General features: G+C 52.4%; 1 protein-coding gene across 5 annotated transcripts in view; it reads right to left on the minus strand.

Moving 5' to 3' along the window:
• PNCK (pregnancy up-regulated nonubiquitous CaM kinase) overlaps positions 1 to 12,354 on the minus strand; it is a 91,004-nt gene that overhangs the window by 1,469 nt on the left and 77,181 nt on the right. The window lies entirely within an intron of this gene.

Below are 12,354 nucleotides of genomic sequence, written 5' to 3' on the forward strand. Positions count from 1 at the left end.
GAAGTGAGGGGGGGAAGGGCACCGGTCAGTGTTCAGGCAATGTATATACATGGGTCTTTTGTGTACAGTATGTTCTTATCTGTGGTTGCATGTGTGTAGATGCGTGACTGCATGCTATTTCCATCTTTCTGCGTGAGGCAGTACAGATCTATGTGCCACGTGTGGCAGTGCAGATCTGTCCTGTGTGATTTGACGGGGGAAGGCAGCAGGGAGGAATGATTGATATTTGATTGCCTGCTGTAACTGGAGCCCTTATTTCAGGACCAGCGCCAATAAGCCCCAGCCAATGGACATGGCCTCTTTCTTCTCCCTTGGTTTTGTATTGTAAATCCACTCTGCCCTCCTGCCTTCCTGATGGCACACCATTCTAAGGCCGTAGAAGGGATTCCTGACTTATACTGGTTATTCAACAGTAACACCGCGAGACCGATGACGGTAGAAAAAGAGGTAGATGGCCCATGCACTCTGCCAGTTATTCCGGAAATACACTGCAGGGATGTCTCCCGGCTCCCAGGGGTAGAAGCTTGATCACTTGTAGGACATCACGCCTTATCCAGACCAGCTTTTGTTTTACGCATTGGTTCTCTAGCCTTCTGGGTAGATGAGCATACAAGATCCCATACTTCATCCAGCACTCAGTCCTCTCTACCATGTCTTACCACCAAGCCTTGTAATAATCTAAACAACTACAAAATCTAATGAGGCTTTTGTTCAAAAGCCTGGCCTCCCAGGTCCCCGTGGACTTGCTGGACAGTACCTGGCCACCACCTACCTGCTGGCATTGTCTCAACTGGTTTCTGGCAGTTGTAGTTTGTTGGTACCAGCCTGACTACCGTATGGTCTCCAGTATCTCTAGGTTTTGCTTCCTTCCTCCACCCCTCTCTCATTGCCTCTGCTTTTAAGGGAGTGAAGAGTGGGTTGTTTGCATTTCTAGAATCTCCCAATCCTGATCCTACCACTGCCACAGAATATGAGAGTAGATAAGGACCAATAGGTCCATCTAGTCTGCCCAATTCACTCTTAGTGCAAAGTCACGGACCCCAGATCACCACTTTTTGCCAGTAGGTGTTATGTCGGTTGGCCGCGGTCCCAACGACCAACCCTCCTTACCACCCTGCCGGGAGCTGCTCCCGGCCCCCTTGCAGGTCAGAGGAGGTGTCCATAGCGCTTCTCTCTCCTTCGCGGCCTTGTCCTTCAACGAGGGACCAAGGTTCGTGGCAAGGACGCTGCCGCCGATCCATGCCCCGCCTTTGGGTCCCCCTAGGCATGCGCACGTGCCATCAGTGCTGTTCTTAAAGGGTCATGGGCGAGAACTCCTCACCGGCCTCCCACTGATGACATCATTTCTTGGAGACATTTAAACACCTCCTCTAGCCTACACAAGCCGACTTGGCAACAAGTTTCTTCACTGCTCTATGTATTCCTGTCTCTCCGGACCTGTGGTGACCTTTTGGACTTTCCTCAGACTCAGGACCCTGGTTCAGGTACCCGCTCCTCGGGGGCCTGTGTGTGCTCTCTGGAGACTTGGTCTCCTGGCTCCCCCGCTCCTTGGGGGAGCCTGCGCCTCCCAGGAGTTTGGCTGCTGGCTTCCCCACTCCTCGGGGTTGCCTCCGATATGCCCTCACCAATCCAGAGACAGCCTCTACTTCCCGCTCCTCGGGACAAGTCCTACCCCAGAGACTGTCGGTGCTTCCCCACTCTTCGGGGTAGTGTCTACGTTTACGTCAGAGACAGCCTATACTTCCCCGCTCTTCGGGGCAGCGCCTTCGTCCCAGACCAGCGACTATACCTGCGTCTCTAGCTCCTGCTGCAGCTGACCTTGCCTCCCGACGGTGAGGACTTGTGGGACTCCTCCCTACAGGTGGTATCTACTCTCACCTCGGGCCAAGGGTCCACAAAACCCACAAATCATAACAGATTGCCAAGTACATGGACCCAATGGACCTGACCAGTCTCCAGGCCATCCTGGGCCTGGCCCAGAAGATCCAGGAGCAGCAGCAATTTCTGGAAGCCTTGGCTTTCTCTATGGAGCGCCTAAATGCTCGACTGGATTCTCAACCGGTGGACTTGGCTGTACTCAAGTCCATTCCGAGCCTTGTTCAGAAGCTTCAGAATCTCCAGTCGACGTTAGAACTGGTGGTGGCGGATGTGAACCGCCTTGCTGTGCGTCAGGATCCCCTGACCCAACTTAACGTCCCATCCCCATCCCCTGCGGCCCCCCTGCCGGCTTCCGATCCCATCAGGCGGTCATTCCTTTGCCAGCACCACCTCGATACTCGGGAGACCCTAAACGGTGTTGGGGATTCTTGAACCAATGCCATATGCATTTTACCCTTCAGTCAGTGCTTTTTCCTAATGATTTGGTCAAAACGACCTTTATTCTTTCCCTTTTGGATGGCAAGGCCTTGGCTTGGGCGTCTCCCTTTTGGGAGCACTCCAACCCCTTGCTTTCAAACCTGCCCCACTTTGTCTCAGCCTGTAAACAGGTTTTTGAAGAACCAGGCAGGCTTCCCGCCATGGGCACTGATCTTCTTCACCTGCGACATGGGTCTCGCTCCTTGAACGATTACACAATCGAATTCCGAACCTTGGCCAAGGAATTAAACTGGCAAGGGGACAATTTTCATGCCATATTTCTGGAGGGCTTAGCTCCACAAATTAAAGATGAACTTGCAGCACGAGAACTTCCAACTTCCCTCGAAGGACTCATCGATCTCACCGGGAAGATCGATCGACGGCTCCAAGACCGGGCCCGGGAGAATTGCACTACTCAGTGGGCTCACACCAAGGACCCACGTTTCTTAGGCGATGACCGTTCCTTGTCCTTGGAGGATCCGATGCAACTTGGCCGTGCCCACCTCACGAGTGCTGAGATCTCCCGTCACCGCCAGTTTGGACCTTGCTCTTATTGTGATAATTCTACGCACTCGCTGTCTCGATGCCCAGAAAAGAAGGAAATAAGTCCATGTTGGGAGGCGTCAGAGACCGTAACTCTTGGTCTTACTACAACATCATCCCTGTTCCTATTGCCCACCTCCATGGAACTACCCTCCACCTGTGTTTCCACTCAAGCTCTAGTGGACTCCGGTGCAGGAGGGAACTTTATTCAGCAAGACCTCGTGGATCAATACCAACTCCCAACGTGCCCTGTGTTTCCTCCTTTGACCATCTCCTCGGTCCATGGAAACTTCCTTCCTGGTGTTGTGACACGAGCCACATGGCCCCTTTCTCTGAGAATTGGACTGGACCACACAGACCATTTCCTTCTACATCCTCCCTAAGGCCGTGAATCCAGTAATCCTGGGTCTACCATGGTTGCAGAAGCATCAGCCTCAGTTCGACTGGTCTTCGCTTGATCTGATCCAGTGGGGGTCGTGGTGTTCGGAGTCCTGTCTAGAACCAGTGAAATCTCCCCAGTCCCTAACCATGGCCTCAGCCCTTCCTCATCCGCTTCTTCTCTGCAAGAAATCTCAAGAGACTCAGACCCGGTCTGGTTCTCTCCAGAAAAACGTCCTAAGGGTTGTTTTCTCCCAGCTGAAGGAGCAGCTAGCACACAAGATGGCCAAACATGAAGCCCTCATAAGGAAGCACAGTCAAGTCATGAATGGTTTTGTGTCCCTGCTGACCTACAAGGAGGAGGAGATCCAGAATTTACACGCTGTTTTGCAGCTTCAGAAGGGAGAAGGGCATTCCCCTGCGGCTTTCTCAACACCGCCGAGGCCTCAGGACACCTCTCAAGCTAGTCTTGAAGCGGTCATCCCTCTGTGCTCCGTAGAACTTCAGGCCACGAGCCTGCAACACTTGGAGAATGATTGGCACTTAGGCTACTCTGACCCTCTGAGGGGGGGGGTCTTGAAGAGGGGGTACTGTTATGTGGGTCGGCCGCGGTCCCCGCGACCGACTCTCCTTACCGTCCTGCTGGGAGCTGCTTCCAGCCCTCTTGCAGGTCAGGGGAAGCGTCCGAAATGCTCCTCTTTCCTTCGCGGCCCTGTCCGTCGATGAGGGACCTTGGCTCACGGTGAGGATGCCGCCGCCGATCCATACCCCGCCTCTGGGTTCCCCTAGGCGCGCGCGCACACGCATGCCATTGGTGCTCGTCTTAAAGGGTCAAGGGAGGGAACTCCTGGCCGGCCTCCCACTGATGACATCATTTCTTGGAGACATTTAAACACCTCCTCTAGCCTACACAAGCCGACTTGGCAACAAGTTTCTTCACTGCTCTACGTATCCCTGTCTCTCCAGACCTGTGGTGACCTTTTGGACTTTTCTCGGACTCGGGACCCTGGTTCAGGTACCCGCTCCTTGGGGGCCTGTGTGTGTTCTCTGGAAACTCGGTCTCCTGGCTTTCTCTGCTCCTCGGGCTAGCCTGCGCCTCTCAGGAGTTTTGCTGCTGGCTTCACTGCTCCTTAGGATTGCCTCCAAGAAGCCCTCACCAATCCAGAGACAACCTGTACTTCCCGCTCCTCGGGACAAGTGCCTACATCCTACCCCAGAGATTGTCGGTGCTTCCCTGCTCCTTGGGGTAGGGTCTACGTTTATGTCAGAGACAGCCTATACTTCCCCGCTCCTTGGGGCAGCGCCTATGTCCCAGACCAGCGACAACACCTGCGTCTCTAGCTCCTGCTGCAGCTGACCTCACCTCCCGACGGTGAGGTCAGGTGGTATCTACCCTCACTTCGGGCCAAGGGCCCACAAAACCCACAAATCATAACAGTAGGGAGTCTATGTGCTTATCCCAATCTTCCTCGAATACTGTTCCCATTTTTGTCACCACCATTTCCACCAGAGTCCATTCTATGCATCCACCATCCTTTTTATGAAGAAATATTTTCTGATTTTCCTTCTGAGTCTACCCCACTGGAAGGTCACAGCATGACCTCTTGTTCTAGAGCAGGGGTGGGCCATTATGGTCCTCCAGGTTCCACCAACTATTCAGTATTTTAGGATAACCTTAAAGAATGTGCATGAGACATAGATTTGCATGCACATTACCTTAATTATATACAAATGTGTTTCATGCATATTCATTAGGTATATCTTGAAAACCTGACTGGTCGCTGGCCCTTGAGGACTGGAATGGCCCACCCCTGCTCTAAAGCATTCTTTCCTCTAAAAACATTTGCTTCATATGACTGATTTATACCTTTAAGTTACCTGAATGTCTCTATCATATCCCTCTTCTCCACCTCTGCTTTTCTTCTCATGTAGGATACACTTAGGTTCTTAAGTCTCATCTCATACAACCTTTGATGCAGACTCCGTAATATTCTGGTAGTCTTTCTCAGGACCAACTCCAGCCTATTTGTGCAAACTCCAGAACTGGACACAATATTCTCGGATGAGCTCTCACCGGCCACCTCTACAGAGGCATGCTCACCTTCATTTTTTTCTGCTGGCTACATCTCTCCCCATACACCTTAATATCTCTCTAGCTCTGGCTGCCACCTTGTCACACTGTTTTACTGACTTGAGACCATAAGACATGATCACCCCGAGGCCTCGCTCCTAGTTAATGCACATAAATTTCTCCAACTAGGAGAAACACCCTGGCTTAGGAATGAGGTCCGCTCCTGTCAAGCTATGTGCAAAACTGACCCATTTGAAGACACTGCCCCCAAGAGAGACCTTGGGGTGATAGTCTCTGATAATCTCAAGATAGAAAAAAGCAGTGTGATAAGGCAGGGTGGCCGAAGCCAGAGGGGCGCTAGGATGCACAGGGGAGGGATCACCAGCATCAGAAAGGAAGTGACAGTGCATCCGTACGGGTCATTGGTGAGATCTCAGCTGGAGAGTACCGAGTCCAGTTCTGGAGGCCGTACCTCCAAAAGGATAGAGAGGGGCTGGAGGCGGTCTAACGGAATCATCGTCTCCCTGTGTGATTCAAAGGGCTTCAGATAAGCAGGGACTGGCAATTAAAAAAAAAAATCCTGTCCAATCCTGCTGCACATTCCAACCTAGGGCCGGTGCTTCCATTAGGCAAACTAGGCAGTCGCCCGGAGCGCCAAAGTTTTGTTTTTTTTTTGGGGGGGGGGGGGCAGCAAAGTCCTGCCAGCAGAAGGCCCAGAGGGGTGCTGTGCCAGAGCTAATACTGCCAAAAAAGGGAGAACTGTTCTGCAGCCACTGCTGTCAGTAGGAGGGAGCGTTGTGCAAGTGGTAAGTTGAGGGAGAGGGGTGCACGATCAAAGATTCGCCTAGAGCGCCAAATACTTTTACACTGGCCCTGCCAACCAAGGAAATAAGGGTTTTCGTAAATCCTATCCCCCCCCCCCCCTTTCCTGTCTCTGGAAGAGAGCATAGTGCTGGATGTAGTCCTCAAACTCCAGGCAGCCCACCTGTTCCTGCCTTCTTGTTTTTGGTCCTATTTCCTTTTTTTCATCTCAATATGCGCTATTTCTTCTATTTTTGCAATTAAAAAATATATATATATCGAGAGTCACGTGATGTGATAGCTGGGAAGTCGTGTCGCTTCCTAGCTCCTGCTCTACCCCGCAAATCGCGCTAAATTCACCGGCGAAAACTTAATATTTTCTGGGTGCTGGCTCTCTCGAGTGGTCCTCTATGTCCACGGCGTGAACCCGAACCAAATTGCTTTCGCCAAAACCCACAAAACTGGGCAGGAGGGAGAAGGAGAGACCCCGAGAACTGGATCCTAAGATGGCGGCTCCTCCTGAGAGTGAGGGCGTGCCGCTTGACTCACCCCTTACCTTGGCGGACATTAAAAGCGCGATCAAGGAAGCCTTGGACGAAAAGTGGACCCTACTCACGACGCAGCTCCAAGTGGTCCAGGAGACGATAGCCGCGCTGCCCCCCCGGCTAGACTCGGTTGAGGCCCGGGTATCCGACATTGAGGATGCAGCGCTCGCTCAAAACACAAAGATGGCCACGCAGGAGAAGTCCATCCTGGCCCTGCAGGCTAAAGTTGACGACCTTGAAAATCGGGCCCGCCGTGATAATTTGAGATTCCTGGGGTTTCCGGAGCACCTCGAGGAGAATGCCCTGGCTCCCAGATGTGCTCTACTTACCACACTTACAGGGTAAGCTCGCGGTGGAGAGGGCCCACCGGTTGGGGGTCAGGAACGCGGCGTCTGGGAGGCCCCGCATAGTTATCGCAAAAATTCATAATTTTGCCCATAAGGCAGAGATCTGGCGTGCCTCTCGTGCTAAACCAAATTTGCAATATCAGTCCCACCGCATAAGGATCTTCCAGGACTTTTCAGCAGCGGTCTCGGAGGCGCGGCGTGGTTTTGCCCCGATTTGCACCTCCTTGCATAATCGTGGAATCAAGTTTGCCTTACTCTTTCCCGCCCGCTTGAGGATTTGGGCGGCGGACAAGGTGCATAACTTCAACTCGGTGCCCCAAGCCAAGGAGTTCGTGGACCAACTAGTCACCTGAGCAGCGAGGTCTGTGGCTATGCCTAACTGTGGTCGGGCCTGCCTCCTGGGCCCTGGAACTAAACCGTGGACACCCAGAGGATCCTTCCAGTTTGGATTTTTTTTTTTTTCAATTTGATTTTATGGATTAAAAGTATTACTTGTGCGACGGGTTGCATCCCCCTCCAAAGGTTTTGGAGGATTTTTTTTGGTTTGTTTTTCATGCTTGACACAGTGCCATGCAGCGGCACTTCTTGAGGTGCTTTATTTGATAATTCTATACTCTACCAGCTATTGGTCTCTGGGACCTTTTTTTTCTTTCCCTTTTTATTCTTGTTTTTGGTATTTTTTATCACTATATTTGACTGCTCAAGTTCCCGAGAGTGAACTGATTCCTTACCACGCGGCGTCTGGCGAAGTGTTAGCCGGCGCTGCTACGTTCATGACTTTTTTTTATTTTATTTTTTATTCTTTAATTATTATTATCCTTGTTCTTTATCTAACCGCATTTTCTACCTGTCACCCACCATTGTGTCCGGGAGGGTCGGATTGCCTGTACTAAGGGGACCTGGGGGTTAACATAGTGGACCTGGGTATGGGGAGGGATTGGACTCTCCCGATTTCTGGTTCGGTCCATGGCTCGGAGTTGTGCGGTGCCTAACCCTGTCCTATTGTCACCCAGAGATGACGGAACTCGCCAGGAGGCTTGAGAGGGGCTAGTTCCAGTCAGGTCTGGGAGGGCTGGCGCTCCTCACCTGACGCGGTTTTTTTTTTGAGATATCACTTTTGCCTTTTTTCGAGCTTGGTAATAGGCCAGGTTTTTTTGGAGACGGCTCCCCGGAAATCCCTGGTTTGTTGTTAGACTATCGGGGGTTGTTGTGCTTATTTCCTCCAATCCTCTGTGAAGTTGGCTGGGTGTTCATAGGAGGGAGGGACGAGCTGGTTACGAGGGAACTCACTAGGGGCTAGGATGGGAGCACATCGGAACGTGTACTCCTATCTCTACGGGATAGCATGGGCGCAAGACCGATAGGCGGTCATGGGGGAGGGAAGATAATGCAGAAGGGGTTGTTCTTATTCAAGAATTTGTACAGCATCATAAGTATGTCATCTTTTTGTGTATTGTGGTTCACATTCTCGCACCTGGGCGTGTGGGGAGGTCTCGGCTGGGAGGACCCCTCCACGGGATACATGGTTTTTCGCTAGTTTATTCTCTTTCAGGAGTGCTGGGATGACTCAACCAACTAGATTTGTGTCCTGGAATGTTTGTGGGATCCACTCGCCCATTAAACGCACTAAGATCCTTACGTGGCTTAAACGGAAGTCGACATTAGTGGCATATTTACAGGAGACCCACCTGACTTCGCTAGAACAAGCAAAACTGCGACGTGATTGGGTGGGGGAGGTGCGTGGTGCTGCGGGCTCTACCAATTCCGCGGGGGTAGCCATCTTAATTCATAAAAGTCTCCCTATACATATTGTTAAGGAAATAGCGGATCCACAGGGTCGGTACCTTATTTTGATTACGGAACTCCATGGTCAGACTGTCGTACTATGCAATGTCTATGTCCCGAATGTCTATAATGGCGCTTTTTATAGAGCTTTGTATGCCCATCTTCTTCCTTACCTTCAAGCGATTTTGATTTTGGGGGGAGATTTCAACACCATTCGGGATGCGGAGTTAGATGCCTCCGCTACCCGACAGCCGGAGAGATCTATGGGTAAGGGACCCCAATTTTTAGAGCATACGCTACATGTAATGGATGCCTGGTGTGTGTTGCACCCCATGGAGAAAGATTTCACCCATGTATCTCGGGCCCATGCCTCCTTTGCGAGGTTAGACTATTTTTTGATCAGTGATCATGCCTTCTCTAGGGTGCAGGATGCAGGTATTGATAATATTGTCATCTCGGATCACGCCCCGGTTTGGATTGATGTTTGTTTGTCTGCCTCGGGGGGGGGGCTGTCCGAGTTGGCGATACCCTTACTTTTTAGCTCAGGATAAAAAGTTTCATGAATATCTGCGCAGCAAATGGGCGGATTATCTGGCCCATAATCGGGAACATGTACAGCAGCCATCCCTGTTCTGGTATACAGCTAAAGCGGTCATTCGCGGGGAGATTATTTCATTTGTTGCCCACCGTAGGAAGATGCTGGACAAGCAGATCGTGGCTCTTAATCACCAATTGCGAAAGGTCAGGCAGTCACTGGCGAGGAGGGAAGCCAAAGACACCCGGTTTGAATTTCGTACGCTCCAGACGGCGCTCAATTCCCTACTCCACCAACGGGCTAAAAAAAGCTATGTATACTACCAATACCGGTTATATCAATACAGTGACAAGGCCGGAAAATTGATGGCTAACTTGATCCGGTCGTCACGTCCGAGCCGTCATGTCCCGGCGTTGAGAATCTCTCCTGTTGAAGTCGTTCGGGATACTAAGTCCATACTCCAGGGGTTTCGTACATTCTATGCCGACTTGTACTCGGCTACGGATGGGGGGGGGGGAGGAGGGATCAAAGTTTTGTTCAGAGTTGCCTCTACCACAGCTCACGGCGCTACAACGTGAAGCCCTTAATCAACCTATCCGACCCCAGGATGTCCTTTTGGCCATACAACAGTTGCAAGTTTTTAAAGCGCCTGGGCCAGACGGATACACGGCAGAATTTTTTAAAGTTCTGAAGGATCAGGTGGTGGGTCCCTTGGCCGAGGCTTTTTCGGATATGGTTTCTCGGGGCGCTTTTCCGTCTCAGGAGAATATGGCATTTATTACTCTGATACCAAAACCAGGAAAGGATCCACTTTTGGCCGATTCCTACCGCCCAATCTCTCTGTTAAATTTAGACCACAAGCTTTTAGCGAAGATCCTAGCTGATCGATTGGCTGCTGTTTTGCCTACGCTTATAGGTGATCACCAGGTGGGCTTCGTCCGCCAGCGGTACGCCCTCGCGAATATTCGTCGGGTGCTGATGGCGATGACAATACGTCGCCAGTTGGGAGAACCACATTTGGTCATCAGTTTTGACGCGGAAAAGGTGTTTGACAGGGTGGAATGGCGATATCTTTTCCACCTGCTGGACCGGTTGGGGTTTGGGGGGTTTTTCCTACAGGCCGTTCGCTTATTGTACTCCGACCCACGGGCCGTGATTTTAGTGAACGGCGCTCGTTCCAAGGCGTTCCCGGTTACGAGGGGTACGCGACAGGGGTGCCCACTGTCCCCGCAGTTGTTTATCCTCCAATTAGAGCCTCTTTTGTTAGCGCTACACCGGGGGGCGGATTTTCAGAGCCCTGCTCGCGTAAATCCGCCCAAAACCGGGCGGATTTACGCGAGCAGGGCCCTGCGCGCCGGGAAGCCTATTTTACATAGGCCTCCCGGCGCGCGCAGAGCCCCGGGACTCGCGTAAGTCCCGGGGTTCTCGGAGGGGGGCGTGTCGGGGGCGTGTCGGGGGGCGGGCCCGGTCGTCGCGGCGTTCCGGGGGCGTGTCGGCAGCGTTTTGGGGGCGGGTACGGGGGCGTGGCTACGGCCCGGGGGCGTGGCCGCGCCCTCCGTACCCGCACCCAGGTCGCGGCCCGGCGCGCAGCAGGCCCGCTGGCGCGCGGGGATTTACGTCTCCCTCCGGGAGGCGTAAATCCCCCGACAAAGATAAGGGGGGGGTGTAGACAGGGCCGGGTGGGTGGGTTAGGTAGGGGAAGGGAGGGTAAGGTGAGGGGAGGGCAAAGGAAAGTTCCCTCCGAGGCCGCTCCGATTTCGGAGCGGCCTTGGAGGGAACGGGGGGAGGCAGCGCGGCTCGGCGCGCGCAGGCTATACAAAATCGATAGCCTTGCGCGCGCCGATCCAGGATTTTAGTGGATACGCGCGGCTCCGCGCGTATCTACTAAAATCCAGCGTACTTTTGCTTGAGTCTGATGCGCAAGCAAAAGTAGGCTGATCGCGCTTCTTTTAAAATCTACCCCCGGGAGCGGGAGATCCGGGGCGTTCGATTCGGATCCCGGATATTCAAGGGCGTGGCCTTTGCAGATGATCAGCTTGTCCTTGTTACTACTCCTCATGACTCAGTCCCTCACTTATTATCATTGATTGGGTCATTTGGGGTCTTTTCCGGCTTGAAGATGAATGACCATAAATCCTCCGTGCTGGCTTACCCGGAATCCCTCTCGGACACTTGGCCAGGGGAGTTTCCGTTACATTGGACTCATGGTCCCCTTCGGTATTTGGGGGTGCATATCCCTGCTGACCCGGATAAGGTCTATGAGGTGAATATCCCAGGGCTTCTGCGGAGCACGTCCGACAGTCTGACCAGATGGACGACCCTACCACTTTCATTGAGTGGTCGGATAAACCTTTTAAAAATGTGCATATTGCCTCGGTGGCTTTACTTTCTTCAAAATGTCCCAGTCCTCTTGAATCGTGTCGATTTAAGTTATTTAGATAGTATGTTACGGAAATTTCTTTGGCGTGGGGGGAAGTCGCGGGTACCACTGTCCTGGCTGAAATTGAAGTGGGGAAAGGGAGGGTTGGGGGTGCCGGACCTGGGAACTTACAATCTAGCGTGTAATTTGCGGGTTATTAGAGACTGGGTGTTGGATACGGGGACCTTTACTTCCATTGACGCTGAACGGGCGATACAGACACCATACATTCCACCTTATACGTTACAAGCGTCCTCGGTTAAACTCCCCTCGTTTTTGGTGGGGGCCCCGTTGGTCCACCCCATACGATTGTCTTGGAGGAGGGTGGCAGGGAAGTTGAATATCCTACCCCAATGTGCTTTCTTCCTTCCGGTTCGGGGAAATGCAGAGTTTACCCCGGGAATGCAATCCGCAGATTTTCGGACATGGCAGGCGAAGGGTGTTACACACTTGGGGCACTTGTTTGCCATGGATGGGAGGATTTTCTCGTTCCAGGAGGTCAGAAAGACCTATGGGCTAGGGACCGCACACACATTCTCTTACCTACAATTGACTCATTATTTACGGTCCCTCCC

Source organism: Rhinatrema bivittatum, chromosome 1 (genome assembly GCF_901001135.1).
Source record: "Rhinatrema bivittatum chromosome 1, aRhiBiv1.1, whole genome shotgun sequence".
NCBI classification, from domain to species: Eukaryota; Metazoa; Chordata; class Amphibia; order Gymnophiona; family Rhinatrematidae; genus Rhinatrema; species Rhinatrema bivittatum.